The sequence below is a fragment of the Fukomys damarensis genome, unplaced genomic scaffold (assembly GCF_012274545.1).
Source record: "Fukomys damarensis isolate Sample0158 unplaced genomic scaffold, DMR_v1.0_HiC HiC_scaffold_17, whole genome shotgun sequence".
Lineage (NCBI taxonomy): Eukaryota > Metazoa > Chordata > Mammalia > Rodentia > Bathyergidae > Fukomys > Fukomys damarensis.
In genome coordinates this window covers 13,454,005-13,478,080 of record NW_022900929.1, presented here as the reverse complement: position 1 = coordinate 13,478,080, position 24,076 = coordinate 13,454,005, and the positions used below count along the sequence as shown (strand labels likewise).

Genomic DNA, 24,076 nt, shown 5'->3' with positions numbered 1-24,076 from the left:
GAAATTACACAAAAATGAAAAATACATTTTATTGCATCTATAAACCTCAATTTTATTAGTTTCTTTGTATCTTTGTCTAGAGTTTAGTACACAAAGAATTTAAAATGGCCAAAGATAATTTTTCTTATTTTTCTATAGTAAAGGAAAACTACAATTTTAGCTGGTCAATCAGAATAAAGACTTTTATGTTCCAGTTTCCTTTGCAGCTCAGTATAGTCATGTGACTTAAGTTGGCCAATGAGATGCAAGTTGAAGGGGTGTGCACAGCTTCTGGTAAAGGCCCTTGAAGGGAAGGATAAAATATCTTCTTTCTTCCTGGTACAGCAGTTGACTGCAGTGAAGCAGCTGTCCTAGGCTGGAGTCTCAGCTAACTATGGCTGAATAACAAGGTATATACTCCCTGGGACCTGATGTTACAGAGACTTTTGGTTTTACCTCAGTTCCTGGTTAATGGCAAAAGCATGGAACCATGCTAGCTCGTGTGGTGTGGAGGTGTAAGTGGTTGAGGAAGAGTAGAAGCAAGGAGAACAGTCTACTGTTCCAAGAAGCTTCACAGGGAAGCAAAGCAGACATGGGTAGAAATTTATGGGAGAGTTGGGTGTGGATTTGGAGAGTGCCTTTTCTGGGAAGAGGAAGGGAGGAAAGTGGAGAATCTAGAATGTTTATAGCCTAAGTCCAAGAAAAAATTACCTGTGAAGAGAAAGAAAAATTGAAGAAATTATTGGAGCAGAATCTAAGAAAGGCTGAAAGCTGTAGCAAATGGAGTAGAGGCTAGCATCTCATGGTAGAAAAGGAGAAAGAGTGGAGGGAAAAACAAGTTTGGAAGCTCAGGATAAGAAAATTAAAGATCCGGTAGCCTCAGTTTCTTTATGAAATGTAAGAAGCGAATCACATCAGAAGACAGGAAAATAAACAGGTTTGAATACTCCCTGAGGCATTAGGAAAACAAAGAGCAGAAAGAAAAGAGCATTGTTGATCAGTCCTGGCTTCTTACCTGAAGCTGGCTGTGAGCATCTGTCGTTAACCAGTGAGCAAAGCGACACGACTTTCTTCAGCCATGCCTCATAGCTTGGAAACTAGAGCCAGTCAGAATGAATCATCCGGCTGTTGTAGAACAGACTATTTGCAAAGCTCGTAGAGAAGATCAAAGGGTTGTTGGAAATGAGTGTGTAGATGACAGTGTGGTTGAAATAATAAACCAAGAAGTCCAGACAAGTTAGGAAATCAGTTGAAATGAGGGGTTGAGGTCCTGGTTAAGTAGAGGGAGTCCCGGCTTGGTCATGGGGACAGTGAGTAGAGCAGGTACGAAGGCAATGTGGTGCAGGGTTAGTCTGGTGATGATCACGGGGAATGGAGGTTGCAGTAGGTCCAGGGTGGAGCAGAGACACCAATGGGAGCCAGTGGACGAAACTAAAGCAACGAGAGAGAGGAAGTGGTAAGAGCAGAAAAGGTCAAAGGCCCTGGAAGCTGAGCCCCAAAATTACCTTTTTTAATGCAAATTGAAATCACCCAACAGTTTTGTAAGGAAAAGGATTAAAGAAGGAAACTGATTTGGGGTCCTATGCTGTTCCAGAGGTGATGGCTGTAATGAAAAACTAGCAGTGTGAAGAGCTCAGTCCCTGAAAATAAGCCAAAAGGCCAAGCTGGAGATGCTTCTTCTTTTAGATTTTTCTTGCATTTCCCCAACTACAATTTTTTTCTTTTAGATCATTTCAGACATGTAAAATCCATAAAACAGGCAGCATGAAGACTACCTTAAGGCAATTTTTAGAAAAACAATATTCTCACTCTCAGGCCACCATGAGTGAAATATGTTAAATTCTTACTCTTACTATTGTTTCCCTAAGGATAATAGCATTTTAGTACTTGGGCAGGCCTAGAAAATATCTCTACACTATTGATTTCTTACTCTTGCTTTTGTTCCAGTAGAGGGCACTCAAAGCTCAAATACACATATAGGATCATTTTTGCAGCAATTGATGTTTTATATAATTAAAACTCATATTCAAATGAAAAAGGAAAAAGAAATTCTGATTTAATAAGACTCTATTGTAAGTCCTATATGTGTATTTCACTAAAATGAGATGAGCTCTTATAAATGATTAAATGAAGATAGCCCTCCCCAGACATGCTTCTTCAGTTTTCACTTGGCACACATTAAAAGTAGAAAGGAAAATTTCCCATCTCAGAAATACGACAGGTTTCTAAACATCAAGATTGCATACCTGGTCCTCAGCTTCCATTTTCCATTCCCATCTCAGAAGGGTTTTCAATAAAGTGGGAAGAATCTTGTAGGTTTCTAGACAAATATCCTTCAATGAAACAAATCTGAGAAAGAGCTAATAAGACAGCAGTGGTTTTAGAACTGGAGAAGCCCCCAACTGGTCGATCCATTCCTGCCATGAATGAGGTCCTTACCATGGAGACTAAATTTGTGTGAGCTGCCCACAGGAAGCTCACGGGGACATTTCCAGGAGACTTGCTGTTTTAAGAGTTGGAGAAGTGCCAATATTGTTAGCACTGGAGGATAGACTACCTTCCAAGCACAAGAGTAACTCTGAGTGGTCTAGGTTGCTACTTTGGAAGGATGACAAGGGAAGAAGTGAACATTGGTAAGCTTGCTGTCAGCATTTCATCAAAGTTTCTCCTGGAGCAGTTAGGCCCTGGGGTCAAATGATTCTACAACTGCTGTCTTTGCCATCACTAGTCCTCTGGCTTTCCCATGCACAGAGGACTGCTGGGCTTGGCCTTACTTCTTAAGGTGAGGGAAGGATTATCTGCAGGGAATGAATGGGAATCACACCTAGCATCTTTCAGTCCTGGTGGTCAGGATGAGGTAACTTCTTAGGGGAGAGTTCAGGCAGCTAAAGGAAAGACAGTACCAAAGTCGTTTTGGCAGAAGGGTAGCTCTGCATTATAGAGAACATGTTATGACTTATTTACAGCAGTTTTTTTTTTTTTTCGAGGACTTGTTGCAAGACTCTGAAATGTTATGACTTAAATGACTTCCTGTATCTGTTCCCCACCCCCACCAGGCACAAAGCCCTCTCTGAGAATTGAGTCTGGTCCCAGGGCTGCTATACCCCAGGTTCAGCAAAGATGCATCCACCCTTTGACGCTCAAGAGGCAAGTGTCAGCAGGACAAAGACCTGAGAGGCTATGCAAGATGGAATTTTGAAAAAAGGCACACTTCTCTTAGCCTAACAGCATGGCTATACAAGATAAAAGATTTAGAAATGAAGCCCTCGAGGGTATCTAAATACCGATAATGAAAATTAAGCCCTTTTAAGGTTGCAGATTAAATGCAGCACAACTCTCTGTAGCGTGGTGTGATTGTTGAGCACGTCCAGGCTTGCCATAGATTGCTGAAAAATCAGAGCCAGCTGTATCATTGTTTATTCTTCTCTGTAGCTCTCTGACACAGGCTTGATTTATAGTTGTAGGCGATAAATTACAAGGTTGAGTCTAGTTCCTAACCCTCTAGCTAAATATTTCCCATTACCTGGTTAGGCAGGCTAAATATTTTATTTAAAATGACAGCGCTGATCATCAGAAAACCATTCAAACACAAGCGCATATCACTGGTCTTAAAATTAATAAGCCATTCACTGTAAGGAAATAGGGCAGAGAAAAAACACACACTGGTGCTGTCAGGAAGTTTGACTTTTACAAGTTAGTTAGGCAGCCACCTTTTCTCTGTCTCAGTAACACCTGTACCCCAACCAAATAATCTCCAAATTCTATGCCTCTAGGTATGGTTTTTACACCACCCAGGATATATTTTGCTAGTAGCAACAAAAGACTTGACTAAAAATGGCTGAAGAAGTAAAGGCAGGTTGATCTTACCTAACAGGAAGTCTGGGTGTTGGGTAATTCCGCTGAAGTCCAAATAGTTCAATGAGGTCAGCTATCCTGGAGTAATCTTGACTTTTCCTTTCTCAGGGTCACAAGATGGCTGTTCCCAGTATCACATCCTCTCATAATGATACTGAGAGACAAGAAAATAGGTACTTTTCTTATTTCCACTTTTCTTAAGGGAAAGAAAAACTCTCTCACAAGTTCCAGACTTCACCTCACTGGCAAGAGTTGTGCAATGCATCCATTTCTTGTGAATCACTGGTCTAGGAAATAAAACCATCATAGTTAGTCTGTATCAATCAGTGTGCAGTCCTGTGGTGGGAGAGGAATCCAGTCAGCCCTGGAATATGAGGTGAGCTGAACAAAATCAGAATTCAGTGAGGAAAGAGGGTGGCAGGCAGCTTTTGAGTAGATGTCCTATCAATAGTGTCTGCTCTTCCCTCCAATCTATTTTTCATGTGTGCACAAATTACACGAAGATTATCTCACTCATATTCAAAATGAAAAAAATAGTTTTGTCCAATGAAAACAGTTCCATTGAGTAGACTTTTGGCCTTTTGATTCCAGAGCTTGAAAATGATTGTCTTTGACACATCTCTGCAGGTTGATCAAAGTGCTTGGGAGCACGAACGAGGTGCCTCATATTATATTCTTCCTGCACCACCTATCAGTCCTACTTTAATGTAGCTGAACCCCGATGCCTATAACTAATGACAGTCCGTGACCCAGATCACTGTGAAAGATGACTCTTTACAGGTGTGGCCTTGAGGAGTATCTGTGGTGGGGTATGGGATGAAGAGTGTAGGGGTATTGCTCATTCTCATCATGATCAAACTATGAACTTCATGTAATCAGGTGTTTTCCTGCTCTTGTGGTTTAATAGCTCACCTATGAAAAGATTTAAGCCTCTGTCTACCATGTTCTCCCCTCTTTCCATTGCAAAGGGTGATATTGACTCTGTCCACCAGAAGCATTTCAATCTTGAAAGGGTCATTACAGATGGAACCAGGGATGGTTTCTGACCAAGAGAAACGCCATCTATCTGTCAGTCTCCAGCCTTTCATCTCTGGCTTCACCATATTTGTCTGAAACCCTCCTGTGTTGGGAGGTGGAGGGAGAGGGCTGAGTGGTGAGGCTCTTCCATGGGGTGTCCTGGAGTTCCTCCTTCCCCAAGTCCAGCTGGGCTGAGACCACAATTTGGAATTCTAGGAGGGTGTCACCCTGGAAGGGCAACTGAGTTCATAAACTGTAGGAAAGCGGAGGTCCAAAATGCCAGAAGGTGAATCAGAATGTTCTCAACAGTTAGAGGAGCAGGGCAGAGGCGGATGTCAGTTGGGAAATCAATCCCAACGATTCAGAGCCAGGACAGTGTGGGCAAGAGAAAGCACACCATGATCAAGGGCATAAATGGAGAAAAGCAGGACTGGAAGACCCATGAGCCCACAGGCCAGTCAGCTGGGCTTAACTAGGAGCAGTTCCCATAAACACAGTCTTCCATTTGTTTATATCATCAGATCATTAGGGTTTTGGGATTGGCAGTGATGAAAGTAATGTGCATTTTAAATTTTTAAAATATCCAGGGAGCTTCCTTTAGGATTTAAAACTATTTATTCCTAGGATAACCTGAGTGTCTGTGGACTCCCTTGTTCTCTTATTTTAACCTCATCTTACTCTAGGTTTTTTTCTTAAGGATGAATGTTCACAAGCAGTTAAACCATGTCTTCAGGAAAATTGGTATAACATGGGATTTGTTGTGCTTGCCTCCCTATTAGATTTAGGTGCAACTGTATTGTAGAAATAAGTAAAACTAAAGAAACACTGCATATAGATTTGAGTTCAAATGACAATTTAGTTTACAGATTCCTAAAGTACAGCACAGCAATTAAGCTGTATTTATGATATATGGCAGTAATGGTAAATAAGAACAGTTTCCCAGGGCTATAACTATATTGCTCTCCACATCTCTCAGCTGAGAAAATCCTTGGTTTCAGGTAACAGAAAACTTTACTAATAGTAACTTTAAAGAAAAGGTTTTCTTTTTATATGATTTTATTAGTATATGTTTGTGGCACACAGTGAATGTAGTACATTTATTACACAGATCATAATACGTAATAAATATGATGCCTAATGAATGTCCTAACAGCCCCTGAAAGGTGGTAGAAGCCAAAGCTCTTGGAGGTTGAATTTAGAAGCAGAGGGAGGGCTGACAATAGAAAATATTAAAAACAATTTTAATAATGTATTCCTCATTTGCCCTGTTTTCATTGTTAATATCTATCTTCACAGAAAAGGATTTTGGTAGTCTTATAAAAGTATATAAATTATTATAAAGCGGGATAAAGTAAAATTGGAGCCAAAAAAGAGTAAAATTTTATCTTAGCAGCACAGTCCTCCAGAGCTAAATCACGGAAGCAGTCTAGGTACCCATCAAGAGATGAAGGATAAAGAAAATGTGACGTTTATGCACAGTGGAGTATTACCCAGCCAGAAAGAAGGATACATTTGAGTCAATTGTAAGAAAATGGATGGCTCTTGAGGCCATAATACTAAGTATGATAAATCAGTTATGGTATTAGAGAAATCCCCCAGTATTTAACCTTCTGTGACTGATTTAAGAGCCATGGTAAGAAACTAGGAGGTAGACTCTGTGGAGAAGGGAAGAGGGTTCTGGGGAAGAAAGGAGCGGAGAGGGCAGGGGTATGGGGAAAAAGTGATCAAGATACAATACGAATATGTATCAAACCACAAGCATGTATCAGTACAATTATTTTTTTTTTTTTAAAAAAAGAAGGCTAGGGCCCACTGGAAGCAGGAAGCCTCTGGAAATGCAGTCTGTCTGGAGGAAAGCAGGTCCTCCAGGGGGCTCGACCTTGCCTGCGCTGTCTCCATCAGGCAGAAAGTGAAGCTTGCCATACTCATTGCCTGGGTCTTCGCCGTTGCCTGGACGCTTGGAGTGCTTTGTCAGTGCTTCTCTGTTAAGACATATTCTGCTTATTTTTATTTTATTTATGTACTACTGGGCGTTGAACCCAGGGCCTTTGCCCTCAGCTCCTTCCCCAGACCTTTTCCTTTAACTTTTTATTTTATTTATTTATTTATTTATTTTAATTTAATTTATTGGTACATTCGAGGTAGTCAGTATAGTTGCATCCATTACTGGGATCTTGTACCTTTACATGCCAGGTCTTTGTTCTCATTTTTTCCCCTTGTCCCCGCCCTCCCTTCACCCTCTCCTCCCCTCCCCCTTCAAACACTTTAATTCCATTTTTACCCTTTCTCATATTTTTTTCCTTTTCCCTTATTCCCCCTTCCCTATCCTTCTCACTGTCCCTACACCTTTGGTCCTTTTCTTCCTATTTGCTAAGTGTCCCATTAGGATCTTGAGTACTATTTTAGTTTTTCACACCAGAGATACTATTCGGTATTTGCATATGTGTGCCTTATTTATTTCATTTAGAAGTATATCCTCAAAATGTACCCATTTAACTATGTAACTTTTTATTTGGAGTCAGGGTCCTTCTAAGTTGCCTGGGTTGTGCTTGAACTTGCGGTCCTTCTGCCTCAGCCTTCTGTATATATAGGATTATTACATAGCAAACAAATAGTTTGCCTTCCTTCTTTTCTGGATTTAAACAAAAAAGGAAACATATATTTATTGAGAACTTAAAATCTGTCAGATGCTGGCTCTGTGTCTTCCAGTAGCTCATTTAATCCTCCAGCTGGTGAGAACAGAGTTGGGTTAAACTATTTGCCCAAGGTTAGAATTAATCAATGTCAGAGCTGGGCCTGGAGCTCTCATCTGACTCTGAAACCCATTATGCTATCCCTCCCTTACAACACTTCAAAGCAACTTCATTTATTCATAAAACCCAGGCCCACTGTCAGAGCCGGACATCCGAGGTTAGCTCATTCTCTCTAATTCTCTCTGCTCTACGGCCAATTTCTCTGAACACCATACTAGGAAGATTCCTGGGCTTGGAACTGTTGGCTTGCAGTTCTGTATTCTTCTGTTTAATAGCTGTGTGGCCAGTGGTAATTCACGGAAGGCTTCTCAAAGCCTCAACAAGCCACCCATTGCAGTGGGGACAATCACTCACCCTAACAAAGGCGGTGGCAGGGAGGGCGGGGTGTCAAACTCAAATAGGTCCTATTTGTTATGAGTGCTTTGCAAAAATTACAAGCTTTAATCACATTCAGTGAAATGTTTTTTTATTTGTTCTGTGACCTCAAGATGTTGCAATACATATAGAATCCTCCTTCTCTTTTAGTTTTCAGCCAGCAGGTCACTGTTGAAGGAAACTCTAGTTGTCTTTCTTGGGAGAGGAAAAACCAAATGGTTTTTGAATTCACACCTCACAACATTGAGCACTGCTCTTTGGGCACCCCTTTCTTCAGGGGATTAACCACAGTTCTGCAAAACTCAGCTGTCAGTCTCTGCCTTCTTTCTCAGCCCACAGTGAGAACTATGTTCCCAGCATTTGCCTTAGGGATTGGTGTAAACCATGTTGGATGGGTGGTATTTTAATGTTAGCAGGTCACTTAGGCAATTCCTCAAAGCGAAGGGAAGGAAGCAAATTTTTGTTAGCAGATAGTGCCTGTGAGTGTGGAAGTTACTTTGGCACAGGTGTGCCTTGGGGATCGTATCAAAGGTAAATGGCTTTGCTCATCCCAGTACCACCTAAGGCTGGACCTGCTCACAGATATGAGACAGAAAACTGCCGGAGAGGTAAGCATAGGACCTGCTGCATAGGTGCACCCTAACTGAAGCTTAGAATGGTGGTTCAAGCCTGTAATCCCAGCACTCTGGGTCAGAGGCAGGAGGGCCCCAAATCTGAGACAAATCCAGGTATGAGAATTCTGTCTCAAAATTTAAAAAATAAATAAATAAAAAAGGGTTGGGGGTGTAGCTCAGTGCAAGGGCCCTGGGTTCAATCGCAGTACCACAAAAACAAAACAAAACAAAACATCTTAACTGATTGGCACTTTAGCACCTCCCTATAACAGAAATACCCTTTATTCCTCCCTCCATTCCTTGACTTCTCCTTTTCCATATGTGGCGTTTTCCAAAGGGGTCTAGATATTGGCCTCTTTCCTCTCTCCTTTCTCCTTTTATTAATCTCCATCACCTTTCTGCATCAGTCTCTGCGATGATGACTTTCTGAAAACGCAGCAGCAAATACAGGACTATTGCATCTTAGCAATATCATCCCCTTGGTAAATCCCTCCTGCAGATGAGAATGCAAATTCCTTTGTGAAAGTGTATGGGAATGGTAGGCATTCATCTATCCCGTCTGGGGTGCAATAGCACAGAATCACTGATCTCAAGAAAAATACTTGTAGTATAGTTTCAAATTGGGTATTGTTATACCCGCTTCCATGTCTCTGGATAAAGAAGATGCGGTTTTTCTATAAAATGGAATACTACTCAGCCATAAAGAATGAGAAATTAGATTCATTCATAGGAAAATGGATTTCCTAACTGAAATAAGGAAGTCACACATGTATAAATACTGAATAGTTTCTCTGGTGTGAATAAACTATAATAGTGCATAAGATCCTAATGAGATAATTGACAATGTGAAAGAGGAAGAAAAGGGCTAAAGGTGTAGAGAAAGTGGGAAGGGTAGGAGAAAGGTAATAAGAGAAAAGAAAAAAATAGGAGAAAATAAAAAAATGGAAATAAAGTGTTTGTAAATGGGGAGGGGAGGAGGGGGTGAAGGGAGGGCAGGGACAAGGGGAAAAAATGAGCACCAAGACCTGTCATGCAAAGGTACAAGATCCCAATGATGAATGTAACTGTACTGTATACCTAAAATAAACTAAATGAGAAAAAAAAAGAAAAAGAAAAATACTTGTAAACTCTAGGCATTACTAATTACCTTCTTTCCAGAGCATTTCACCTTTGACAGAAGATGGAGAACAAAGCCAAGAATCTATAACTCTGTTTGATTACAAACATTAAATATGAACAGCTTTCTCTGCAGTCGAAAAAAACCAAAAAGAAAAAAGAAAAGTCTAGTGAGAACTAAGTATTTGAGAAAGAAAATTGCCCATTTCCATTTAAACATTCAATAGGAAGGCATTCTTCTAAATATCTACTAGTAGAAGAACAGTTTAGAAATTTGGTAACCTGAAATAGTCTAAGAAAGAGGGGTGTGAAAAAAAAGGATGAGGTGATAAAAGCAATGAAATAATTTAACAAGAAAATAAAAGGGTAGGGCTGGGGATTTAGCTCAGTGCTTCTGGGGCCTACCTGGCAAGTACAAGGGTCTGAGTTCAATCTCAGTACCAGTACAAAAGAGAGAGAGAGAGAGAGAGAGAGAGAGAGAGAGAGAGAGAGAGAAGAAAAGAGGGCTAAAAGGAGTTATAGAAACTAAAATTATAATTGCAGAATGAAAATCTGTACTAGCAATCATAAACATCAAGATGGAGATTGGGTAAAACTCTACCCTAACAATAGTGAGGAACTTCAGTAGCTCCTCAGAGAAACGAAGAAACCTACGGAGGGATGAATGAGGTGGGGTCCGTGCCATGGAAAGGTTAGGATAGAAGCTGGAGAGGAATCCTGATGAATTCTAAGAAAACCTTCTTGAGCGAAAGGAAAGACCAGGGTACAGATTTAAGACGGCTAACCATGTCTCAGAAAATGTTAATAGAAAGATTCATTTACTATTCTATCATAAGTTTTTGAATTACGAAGTAAAAAAAAAATGAAATAGAGCTTATATGCATCCACGAAAAGAAATAAAAGGAGAGTATGAAGCTCATTTGAAGAGCCGCAAGTCAGGCTGACTCCTCTCATCCTCAGAAGCATGTAGGCTGAAAGGGGGAGAACAGCAGGGTTAAGATTTGGAGATTAGGACCTGAGAATTTTTTTCAGTCAAGTTCTGACTCGTGTGTGACAACCTCCAAGTGCACTGTAGAGCGGGAGCTACTAGCATGTAGAATCTCATTTGGTTTTTGTCTTTGAGGAATTATGTGTAGACACAAGCCGTGATACCAACATGAGTTTAACTGAAGTTTGGTAGTGGGATTTTGTAAGACATATTACTTTTGAGGTGAATGAAATATCCTGTATTTACTTAAATTCCCACGAAACCCTGGAAGTGGATGTGACTTATGATCTGCCTAGAGAAAATTGGCTTCAGTGAGTTAAATGATGGTTCTCAGGATCTCCCTAACACAAATGGAATAGATTCATATCCTCTAATTCTTGATGCTCAGGGTATTAGTTATCAGATCAGCAGTGCTTCTTTCTGCTTTGATTTAATTTTTGGAAGTTTCTATAATGAAAAGAGGAAGGGATAAAACTGGCTTGAAGGATTGATCTTGCTGAAAATCAATTTCTTTCCCAGGACTATGTCAGTACCTATATTTCATTAGAAGCTTACTTTAGACTCTGCTAACAATTTTGTTCCTTATAAAAGGGAAGAGCCTTCCAAAAAAAGTTCTTAAGAGAGGAATAGGTTCTTAGTTTTTCTGTTTTTATGGGTGTGCCAAACACCCTTTCCAGATATGAAGTTTAGTTTTGGTGTTTTTGGTTTTTTTTTTTTTTTCTTTTGTGACAGGGTCTCACTATGTAGTTGAGACTGACCTGAAACTATGTAGCCCATGCTGGTCTCGAACTCACAGCGATCCTCCTGCCTCAGCCTCTCCAGTGCTGGGATTACAGGCGTGACCACCATGCCCATCTAGATTCAGAGATTCAAACCAAACCAAATAATATGTTCGTGTTTCCTACCTTACAGTTGGAGGAGGAAGAACACATCTACTAAAGCCTACACCAAAAATACTTGCTCCTACTCTGGCGACTGGATGCCAGCTATACTGGCATACTCTATCTTATGTAGAAAGGGACACCAGGCATTAGGAAAACCAAAAGCTTAAAAGATGCACAAATAGAAAGTCTTAGGTTGTGGCAAAGAGGATATATTTTCAGTAGACAACAGACAGTGGCTTTTCTAAAGGCATCTTTAAAAATGTCCTTGGAAATATTTCAGAAGAAATTAAATCCAAAAGGGGAGGAAAAAGAAACAGAGAATAATAGAAATGCTTTTACAAATTGAAAATATGTAAGTTAAAACAAAAGTAAAAGAGATGCAAGTGGGGTTTATGCCTGGAATCTTAGCATTCTGGGAGGCTGAGGCAGAAGGATTGATAGTTTGAGCCCAGGCTAGGTAATTTAGTGATTTCGTGAGGCCTGTTTCAAAATAAAAAATAAAAAGATCTAGGGTGTGTAGTACAGTGGATAGATCTTCAGGTTACTCTCCAGTATACCAAGTAATGGGAAGAAAAGTTGAGATGTCTCTGGACATAGAACAAAGATATGGAAAGTATGAAAGAAAAAAGAAAGAAGGGAACAATAGGAGAATTAACTCAAAAGATCCTACATCTCATTAATTACTAGTGGTGGCTTGTGGTGGATGCAGTGTTATTCTGTTGCGGCATTTATTGTTATTGTTTACAGATCACTAAAAATAATAGCTAACATTTGTTGAGGGTTTTTTTTTTTAATTGTGGTAGAACCTGAGGCTGAGTTCCCAAGTCTTATTTTTTTATTCTACCACTTTTCTAATGGGACAGAAAGCCTAGATCAGAGACATATGTAAAAAGTAAATAATTAAAATGTGATTGCTGATTGTATTTAGTGGTAGAAAAGAGAAAGTATTCAAGTAGTGACTCTTGGGTGACTGGACACCAACTACTAGGCTGCAAATTCAAAAGTATGGACTTATTTGAGGGGAAAGAAGGTGACTTTGATGTTAACATTCACTATTAAAGTTGTTTGACAGACACCTGGATGATAAAATCAAGTGGATGTCAGTAAGAGTCCTCAAGTCAAGGAAGAGGTGGGGGTCACTGAAAGATTTGGAAATCACCATCATTATCAGTTAAAATCAGAGTGGACAACAATCCCTCAAATAAGTCTGAACCTAGAGAGATAAGAGCAAAAAAACAAGGGTCAGAGCCCCCCTGAGAGACTAGCAGTAAACCTCAGCCAGTGGGGAGAGTGGGATGAGGTGTCAGGAGAGCCCTGGGACAAGAGAGGCTTGGAGGGGGAGTTGCCGAGGATGGAAACAGATGCCCTGCCATTTTCTTTGTAGAGAATTATTGGTAATATTTATCAGAACAACTTTAATGGCTTTCCAGGGAAAACTCAGATTGTAGTTGAAGAATGAATGAGGAATTAATTCAGTAAGTTCTTCAACTGCCTCAAGTTTGAAATGGGTTTATAACAACTGTGAAAGTGGATACTGTAGGATTAGAAGAGATACTGACTGAAGGGTATTTAGCAATATGTGTAGCACATAGTACAGCCCCCTACAAATGCAGGCTCGACCAGTACGTTACAGTCCATGGAATGCATGGATTTTGGACATGGGTAGAGTTGAATTTGTAGTCCAGTTCTGCTGCTGGATAGTTGCATAAATTTGGACAGGTTTATGTGTCTTCTCGCCTCTAAAACAGGAAGTAGAGAAGCACTGAACAATGTCTAGGTATTTTCCATTATGATGGTGTATCAATTATTGAATATTTGTGTTCCGTGTTCAGGCATCTTAGTTTACAAGCTGTTATAGTTCTGGTGAATACAATTTGTTTTAAAACTGGTTAACTTCCTTTCGCTCTTTTTGCCCCATATGAATGGTAGAAATGCATCTTTCTTGCCTCTAGTACTTCTTCAAGGAAGGTTCTTCCTAATCTGAGAAAGGCAATGGTGGGTGTTTGGTACAGGTAAGGAGAGGATGATGAATTAAACATGGTGGAGGAAAGAGAAGAAGAGGGTTGAGAGCAGCGAAGACTTACAGGACCTGGGAAGGTGTCCAAGGAGCGTTCCGAGGTCTCAGTCCCCTTGGAGTTGTGCAACTAAGGTGCTCAATCTCAGCACTGGCCCGTGGGAACCTTGGGAGGCTTGAGCAAAAGGATTTCTGGTAAAATCCAGGAACTGTTGAGAAGCAAAACGCATAACAGGTCTTTGACTTTCTGCTTATTGGTGTTGATCAGAGAAGACTAAAGGAATATAGCATATCTTGCACGCTAATTTGTACCTTCAAAATTCATATACTTGCACAAATTCATACCATCTATCATGAAATGTTTATAATTTCTCTCCTTACTGGTGTCTTGCTTATTCTTTTTATTTCTTCCATACCATACAACTAGTACTCGGAAAATAAAAATGTGTCACAGCTAAGAATGAGGAACAACTTAGCTGTGACCTGCATAGAAGGAAAGAAACGTATCTTGGTGAGCATATCTTAGTGAGAGAGAGGATGATCAATCAGGCTATCAAGACTGTTAAGAAATTGGATGAGATCTCTAATGCTTCACCACTATGCCAACTCCTCCCTTTCCATAATTTAGGATCAGGAGAAACTTTGGAGGCTTTAGACAGAGGAAGGTTCATTTACTGGCATATGACTAATAAAAATTTCATGGTAGAAATTTAAAGTAACAGTACAAAGAAAAACAAGTTACCTAGCCTCACCACTTGTGTGGGTGGATTCCAAGATTTAGCCTCACTTTTATTTTGTTTCCTGAGGGTTTTATCTTGTGTAATATCCACCTGTGGACAGGTGTAGCACAAACCAAACCAACTGAACGCTACTATGCTAACCACACACCATGACATTTTATATTGTTTCATCTTTAGTATTTTTACAATATATATTAACACATGTCCACATAATGCTTAAGGTTTTTCTTGTAGCATGAGAATTGAATATAGTTCATACCACATATGTTATAATTTCAGAGGGAAAGTTTAATGTCAATTTACTGTTTGCTTGCCAGCCTTTAGTACAATCCTGAATCAATGCTTTCTGACAATTTGCCCTTTCGAGGAAGCGTACCTTCCAATGGGCTTTGTGGCTCTACTCCCTTGTTCTTCCTGGATCCTTTCCTAATATCCTACTGTGAACAAGCTGCCACTGTCTCTTAGATTTTACCTTGCATACATCTGACCTGTCTAGCAATGAGTTCTCCGTGGGCATTCTTCCTCCATTCAACCACATGTGTTTTCGTGAGGGTCTCAGATCTGCGGGAAGTTGGTGAGAATGGGCAGGAGCCTCCAAGACACTTACTACTACCCAGTATTACCATAAATAAGAAGGCAAGATAACTCAGTATTCAACTGCATGCATTTTAGTGACAATGCTTGAATTGAAATCCTAGCTCCAAACCATCTTCAGAGTATGTCCTTGGACAAGTGATTGTTCTTTCTAAGCCTCAGTAGCTTTATCTGTAAAAGGCAATGATACAAAGCCCTACATTAAAAGGCTGCTTAGTGGATTAAAAGAGATCACACATGCATCAAATACTTTGTGATAAGACTACAAAGATGTTGGTTTACTAACAGCAGCAATATCTCCATTGCATTTCTCCTTTTAATTAGAAAACAGCCCTGGCATTTTGATAATCTTATTATGTGTCATCAACACATTACAACAACTCCAGGTTTTTAGATCATCAACTCTCTCTGAATGCCTTAACATCAAAGATTTTTATGCCATTCCACGAAAGAAATCCGTCCCCATGACCACACCTGGCACTCTTTTGCTATTCCCAACAGCTTACCCTTTGAAATCTTCATTTTCAACATTCCACTCTCTGAGGACCACTTCTGGCCACCCTCTCTCCCCTCCAAACATACCTACACCCCACCTCATCAATACCTCTGATCCTTGGATGACGATATTTTTCACAAACTCTCAGTTGCTTCCTCACAGCACTCATCCCTTCCCCAAGTTGAGATTCCTTAGTGCACCTATTGGTTTCATCACTGAAATTCCCTCATTCTCTCATTTGCCGCTGCCCTGTTTGGCTACTGCTCTGCCAGGGCCTGACTCTGGGTGACTCTACATGTGCTGTCCCAGACTAAGCCAGTCACAACACCCACACCACTGTGCTACACAGCACATATTATAGGGCATTTTCTTTATGGCAGAAAGGTCTACCAAAGACTTTTTCTCTTCTGCACCTTGGGATCAAAAATGGTGCTGGAGAAGACAGAATAGCTATGTGGCCTGATGCTCCTGAGAATTTCAGTGCATTTCATTTCAGTACAGTATTCTTTCAGGTTGTCTGGAAGTATCCTGAATTAGTTTGATCTTTGTGTTAGCTTTTCACCATTGTGACAGATTACAGGACGTAATCAACCTATTAAGAAGAGAAAGTTCATTTTGGCTCATACTTTTAGACTTCAGTACGTGGTTGCTTCTCCTCATTGCCCTCGGGCTATCAGTGACACAGGATATCACGATGGGAGTGTGTGGTAGAAGAGCAGCCAGGAGGCAAAGAGGGGAACAGGAAGGATGAGAGTCCCAGTAGATCCTCTTAGGCCACCCCCCATGACCTACGTTCCTTCCACCAGGCCCCATCTCCTCCCAGTAGCATTATGGGCTGGGACCAAGTCTTCAACACCTGGGCATTTGAGAGACTTTCAAAATCCAACAATAGCAATATTCCACCAAGAACAATTTTCAACTGTCTTCCCAATCCTCTCACTCGACACCCATTACCACTGCTGCCTCCTCTCTCAGCAGCTAAAATTCCCTCCTCCTGTCCTGTGAAATAGATGAAAATTATTTTTATCTCTTTCTCTGTCACAGTCATGTCTCTCTATGTCCACCTTTTAGGTTTCTTCCTGCTTAAAGTTAATGCTTCCATTACGCTTAGGATTCATTCATCAGCCAGCAAGTATGTAAGCAACTGGACACAATGTGAGGTGCTAAGATTCGTCTCTTAACGAAACATCATCTCTCTTCAGTCTATGAGGAGCAGGTCAATGGTAAGTAAATAAACACATACATACATACATATCTCAGGTGGTGAAAAATATAATGGAGAAGAAGTTGCTCCCAAGTTAGGCGCCACTTAATGTTGAGCGATCAAGGAAAGTTTCATTGGTCAAAGAAGGTTGGGCCCAAAGACAGTGATGGAGGACAAAGTGATCTGAGCATTAGTCTTAAAAAAAAAAAAAATCAATCAATCCATTGTTTCCTACTGCAGCACACTCGCCACTCTCTCTTTTCTTCTCGAAGCTCTCTCACTTTATTAGCTCATTTCTCTTAAAAAAAGGGACATACTTTCTAATAGCTATCAATTACAATGTGCTTTCTGCTGATCCTTAGTACCCTCATCTCCAGTCATTATCCCACTACTTCCCACCTTTTGCAAAAGATGAATCTATTTCGTCCTCTCATTCATTTTTCTCTCCCTGAAAAATTGCACCTAATGATGACGTGGACCCAGGTGGGCTAGTGCTGGCACCCAATTGAGTACTTTCACATCTTTGGCTTTTTCTGCTTATATTTTACTTTACCACACCATGTCATCTGACACCTCACAAGTCTCTTTCCTTGGCTTCCTTGACATTAGTCTCTCCTTGGTTTTCTCATCCACATCTGCTCCCCAAAATCCTCCTCAGGCTCTCTCTCTCCACTTACCTTGGAAACATGAGGGTCCTTCAGACTCTGTCTTTCATTTTCTGTTTTTCGTATGTTCGGCTTTCACCCAGGAAGGCATTAGTTGCTGTAAGAAACAGATTCCCAAATCATGATGCCTTAGAAGAAATAGAATTTTATTTTTTTCTCTTGAGCAATAACAGGAAATAAATGTCCCTAGTCTATGGTGTTTTAAAGTTGAAATTCTAATTCGGAGCTCAAGATACCCTACAGCTATCAGAGAAACCAGAATGAGTGTCTTACAGACGGCTGCAGAGCAATCATTAAAGCAGGTTTCTAAGAACAGAGTCCAGGATTCTTAAAGCTCTTTGCAGGCCTTGGGACTATAAAAGATGACAAGAGTGTACCGAAAGAGGATTCTGAGGTGCCTTCAGAAAAAACACCACTAATGAGGGAATCTCACCTCCCCCACCAGGACAGAGTTAACCTTCAAAGGGAACAACTGGAACATAGACCCCCACAGCGGCCCCCCCACAGTTGGGAGGACCCTGAACAAGGATTTCTGACTCATGCTGAAAAAAGATGTAAATAGGTCCATGGCAAGGTAGAAAAATAAAGGGAGAGGATTAGGTCTATGGAGAAACCATATTCCCACCAGAAATAGGCCAGAAATCTGTGTGTTTCCTATGGACCTCAAATGGACTCCGTGAGAGGGAGGGCAGAACTAAGGCTGGCTGAGAACTAAGGCTCGCCCAGAAGGAGGAGTTGGGAGATTAATACACCAACCAGGACTCTGGAGCAGCAGGGTCTGAGTGGGAACAACCACGCAATCATGTAAAGATACAAATTCCCGATGATAAGTATCATCATATTGCATACCTAAATGTAACAATAAAATTAATGAATAATAAAAAAAAGCATGAGCTGTTTCAGGCTTGCCATGCTATGCGTCTAACAAGAGGGTGGTGATCCTCAGTATGGCAGCTGAAAGTGGAAAGATCCAAAGACAAGAGCACGAGCCAGGCCGGGTTTAAGCATTGGCCAGCCCTCACTGTATGAGGTCAAGTTGGTTGTAAATTTTGTTCATAGAGGCACAGCTCACTGGTAAGGAGGGAGGAAAGGAAGATTTGTGAGAAAAGAAAATGCTGAACAAGAGCTGTAAATATAGGGATGATATAGAATAAAATACATGGCGGCAGCACAAAAGGAAATGGCTGCCAAAGCAACATCTTTGAAACTCAGTTAATTCCAAAGTCAGGGAACCAAATGAGACCACAGGGTATTCTCCTCATAGGATGCATTGTGCTCCCACATTGGAAGAATCAAGTCTGGCTGCAGGCGCATCAGAATCCCTGCCCATCCAGCCCCAGAGGCCATCCACACCCAGCATTCCAACCAAAGAGCTAAGACAGTCCTTAATCTGTGTTCATGGAAGTCAAAAGCAAGGTACTGCACATAAAAATGCATCTACTATTGTTTGGTAAATACTTGACTTACTGTCTTACTCTATTTAAAATGGATTAATAGAAAAGAAATACAGTAGCCACAAAGGGCTTTACATAATATCCTGCAACCAGTAAGCAGGAATAAAGCAAAATAGCAAAGTGCATACTAAAAGTTATAGAAAATTTAAATCAATAATTTATTACACTTTCTAAAACTGGTAGAAACACACACACACACACACACACACACACACACACACACACAGTGGTCGAGAATGCAATGGAAGACAATTCCCTGAGATGAGAAAAGATCTATCCACTTCTGGTCAGATGAGAAACATTGTTATGTTTCTGATTTTCTTTGGATCATTAAATTCTAAGGGTCCTTCCTTTCCTTCCTTCTTCCCTCTCTTCCTCTGTCCCTCTCTTACTCCCACTGTCCCTCCCTCCTCTCTCTCGTCTATTTCAATTAAAAATAAATATCATTTAATTATATACTGCAATTAAATCACAAACTTTGAGTACAAGGAGAGAAACCTAGAATTACCTACAGTTATTAAAATATCCTACCACTAGGGAGCATTATTTTAAATGAGATAACTGCTGGATCTGAGACAAATACATTAAAAAGGCCATAGATATAACCAATCAGAGTTAAAAGAACAGCACTAAAACTAGAAAAACACACAAATGGAGAAAGATAATTCAGCAGCAGATAATAGGTGAAATCTAAGGCTTGTATTTGTGCACATTCGCAGGTGCTAACAATGACTTTCCTGAAGTGCAATCCATAAAGGTGCTGAATCATTCTTTGGAAAAACAAACACACAAAAAAGTATAGCTCTTCTGTACTTTATATGCCAAACCATATATGAGATATTTTAGAATAAAGATTGTAGTGGCAAAGAACTTGTAGAAGAAAATATAAATAGATATTAATTTGATGTCTTATGGCAAAAATGCAGCATGAAGATTCATAGATTAGTTTACATAAAACATACTATGCTCTCTTTTTAAAAAAAATCTGAAATAATTTTACAGACAAAATCAAAAGGTGAAGAGCAAACAGAGGAAAAGTACTATGATATCATAGCAGGCAGTGGGTTAGGGCCCTTAAAGACTTCGCACTACGAATAAAATACATTTGCATAAATTTGAATACAGAAAAATCTTGTTTGAAATTTGAGTGTATTTGACCTACAGAGTGACTCCAAAGAAGGTTGATCTGAATGGATGGTAGAAAACCTCAGTAATAATTTAAATAACCAAATTACAACAAAGTGTATCTCAAATTTTGCCTGAAAGGAAGAGAAGGGAGCTATGATAATATTCAGGCTAAAACATAGGGGAGGAATCTCTTAGCTGGACTGAAAATATGTAAAATATTTACAGAGAGCAATTTGGTAATATATATGAAGATCTTATATGTGTTCATAAGCTTAGATTGAACAATTCAACATTTAGGATTTTTATCTTTAAAAAATAATTAAAACCACTCAAGTATCATTGCAAAACTATGGAAATTTTGAAGTTTTGATGTACAATAAACAAAGACTGATTTAAAAATAAAAACACGTATTTCAGAGATTAGTCTCCAGGAATTAATACTTTCAATAAAAAAATGGCCATTAAAAATAGTCAACATATAATGACCTGTGAAAATATCAATTTGTAAAATTATGGTTTGATTGCAAATCTGTTTTATACATACATTGAAATTTTGATTATTATTATTTGTGGGAAGAATGAGCACATGTGATTTACATTTTATGCTTAGCTCTAGATCTCATATTTTATACAAAGAAACTGTGCTATTTTTTCAGAAGGAGGATGGGTGTCATTGAAAAAGCAGTGGTTTGGAGATTGGAAGTAGAGAGATTAGAGAGAAGGTGGCCTGGCTGCTACCTTTGTGGGGTTTCTTCTGTACAGATATACCAGAAGAGGGCGTCTCTCTTCTTCCTGTCCTCTAAGACTAAATCACGCAGAGGTCAGAACGGTCCAGAAATCAGTAGGATTCACCTTCCCTGGTGGTCACGTTCATTTTTCTGAGTCTCTCAGAAATTTTCATAGAGGAAGGGACTGTATCACGAGGTGGCCCTCTGAGAGCTCCCCCAGCCATGGTATTGACACTCATTGTTAATGATTTGTATTTGCTGAACCCTTTGCCCTGGTTCCACGTAGGCAGCCTCTGGAAATTGGGAGGACCCCTTCTTCAGGGAAAGAGGTGAAACGTGAATCTACCTGGCGGCTTTGCCTTACAGCCCCCCCCCCACTCAGGTTAGTGAAAGTGGCCACTTTCACAAAGACAACCCATGAGGCCACCAACTATTGCAATTGTATCTGAATCTTCCTCTGCTTCTTAAAAGTATATGCTATTCTCCATGGTACCAGTTAGGGGGCAGCAAATATCCTGACATTCTTTGTTTAAAGGAAGCTTCCAGCCTGGAGATCCTAAAGTTGCTGAGTATTATTTTTTTATTTACCACATAACACGGTTTGATACTTCCTTCCTATGTCAGCTGATTATTCTGGAAGCCAAAACTGCCACCTAGTAGAGGACTTAAAATTCAAAACTGAGCAAAGGAGAACCCAAGTAATAAATTATCCTATATAATTACTGCAGCCTGCAACAACAAAGTCAAGTTTCATCATTATCTAAATATTATAAAGCCCCAGTCTTCTCTTTTGGTCTGTCATTGTGTCTCTCACTCATGCCTAAGTATGCTTTATTTTGACTCCCTAATATACCCTCGGGATGGAACTGTAAATAAGGGATGAGTGAAGACATCTATAAAATGGCTTTGCAAGGGCCCCAAGATGCTAGTTTAAGAGGATGAAGTGTAGCTCAGGCTGTGGTAAAAACATTTGTTGCTCCTAATGCACACAGTAATATGGAGACACTCCTTTTGCAAATACAGAGAAAGAGAGAGTGAGCCATTGAACAGCCTGTGAGATTCGTCTGTTCAAAAAGAAGTGATGGCAATATGATGTTGAGTTCCTAAATCCTTAAGCTAGTGTCTTGTTTTGGTTTTCGATAAGGTGCCTCTGTTTTCTGTTCTTCACGGGATAAATAGTGATAGGTGCAGGGTTGGACCACAGAGATGTGGTCTGATTGGTAACTCTCAAGCGAGTATCAGTGCTGTGGGTGGAGTTTCGCTTGCCCTGTCCACCCTGGTAGCTGGTCACAGAACCTCTGCAGGTCTTTCCAGTTTTCTTCTGAGCAGGACACAGAAAGCTCAGTTTAGCCAGCAAAGCTTTTCCAAGGAAAAGAAGAGAAGTAATACCGTGAGCAACACTTACTGTGTAGTAGGTGTGCTTTATGTGCCTTGGAAATATCTATTCATTCATTCCTCACCACAATCTTATTTATGAAGGAGGAGCATTATCACCATCATCTACTAAACTGGAGAACTGAGTAGCTGATAGGTACAGTCATTTGCCCAGCATCTCCCAGAAGGTCTAACTACAATACCCTTCCTATTAAACATAACTTGTATCAAGTCTTCAAATGGAGTTTTCACATTTCAGAGCCCAGGTATGCACAGCCTGTTCCCTTTGGTGCCCATGAGGCCAAGCATGGCACTTACCATCTAAGTCATCAAGGTCCTCCTCATAATTTCCTTCTCCATCTGGATGCCACCCCCAGGACCAGGGTGAACTGAGTCATTTGGGATGCTAATGTTCTAGAAACTGCCTCCATTTTAAGCCCAGGATGAAGCTATCCATTCTGAAGAGGACATTCCTGTTCTGCAACAAGGACCCTTAGTGAGATTTGGCCCATTCATGCCTCCATCTGAAAAATTAAGCTTTTCTCTGGGAGTCTGAATTGAAGGTTAGGGATGATTGCTCAGAGGGGGAAAGTGTGAAATGGTAATCACTTTCATATGACACTTGAGAAATGTTATAATAAAGCTGAGTAAATTGGAGCGTGAGTTAGCCGGTCCTTTGACTAATGATGTCACCCACTTTGTGCTTCCTCCAGCCTATGATTAATAAAACGGGGTTATTACAGTAACTCACTCCTAGTGGGCAGCAGTGACGTCAGCAACAGCTGAGCAAACTGACTACATTTAGTCGTGCGTGTGGATGTGGGCATTTTTTTTTTCCCTGTGACTAACATGAAGCTAACAGCATCTAATAAAACAAAAGCTCCTTGAAAGTTGGGGAACTTATTGGGTGAACTCTTTTCTACAGGGAGCACCACCATTTTAATTATTCTCATTTCATGGATAAATGAAGTTGGAGTTGGCCAAAAGTGTATGATTGGTTTTCGGCCCCTATTTCATTAAGCGATTACAAATTAACCCTTGGCCTTTGGTAGAGATGTTTTCTGGAGCATCTTTTTCCCCCTTGTAGTGTAATGGATTTTCTTTCATTCATCATTTTATCCCATCTTTCAAGAGGAGCTCAACTAGTCTTCTGACAAGAGATGATGGCCATACGCTATGATTTGAAAGTTTAAGACTAGCGATTCCAATTAAACTCCGTAAGAATATTATACTAGGTTACAGCTTGCTTTTACAAGCTGATTAAGACTGACAGAGTCCCGCTTGCTATTTCACCTTTGTAAACTTGACCTTCCTAAAATTAGAGTGAGGCACCTGGAATTATTTGCTAACTGAGCTGAGCTTCTGCCAGAATGCGTTGGCAGTGAACAACCACAGCGTACACAGCACCCGTGGACAGCGGCACTCCTGTCTTATGCCTGGGAGCTGCTACCACAGAGGGACAGAAACTTTGGACTCTTTGCAGGGTGGGAGGGAAGCAGTATTCATTGATTAAAACACACACACACACACACACACACACACACACACACATGCAGGACTGCCGTAGGCTGTTCTGTTGGCTTTTGCCCTCCAAACACTATAATTTGGGAACAGGTTGTGAGTGAGTCTTTGTGGATAAGCAAAACTGGATTAAAATCAAGGTTTCTGCTCTCTTATCAGCCCAATGGATTCTGTGTGCTAAACCTCTGTGTCTTCAACTCAGCAACATGGAACCTATTGTGCCAGGGGCTCCAGGTGAGAAAAATGATCATGACAGTCTGTTTTGTGTTACTTCTGTAGTGTTTTTCAATAATCTTCTGGGGGAAATAGGAAGATCTATTGCTGTAGCAGATGTTTCCTGATGGGGTTAGAACCGAGCTAAGACAACAGTATAGAAATCTTTGTTGGTCAGGAAGAACTGTAAGGGTGTATTTATTTGGCTTCAGTGTATATTTTTTCTTCAATATATAGTTCTCTTTAGAGGTTGTAAATGATTATGTCATTCATATTTTTATGTGAACTACGTGGCTACTCCTTGGGAAGACACCCAGGCAATTCTAAATCATTTGGAAGTTGATTGAGGCCTTTGGTTCGAAAA

General features: G+C 40.3%; 1 long non-coding RNA gene across 3 annotated transcripts in view; it reads right to left on the bottom strand.

Moving 5' to 3' along the window:
- Window positions 1–24,076, bottom strand: part of LOC104853031 — a 46,620-nt gene that overhangs the window by 7,459 nt on the left and 15,085 nt on the right. For 2 of the 3 annotated variants that reach the window (XR_002024929.2, XR_002024928.2), the window contains exons 2-7: window positions 17,307–17,391; window positions 16,673–16,824; window positions 13,666–13,804; window positions 3,847–3,988; window positions 2,226–2,299; window positions 995–1,410 (exon numbers count right to left, since the gene is read on the bottom strand). This is a non-coding gene — a long non-coding RNA (uncharacterized LOC104853031). Of the gene's footprint in view, window positions 1–994; window positions 1,411–2,225; window positions 2,300–3,846; window positions 3,989–13,665; window positions 13,805–16,672; window positions 16,825–17,306; window positions 17,392–20,614; window positions 20,815–24,076 lie in introns of those variants that run through there. The other variant, XR_002024930.2, reaches the window with a different exon arrangement.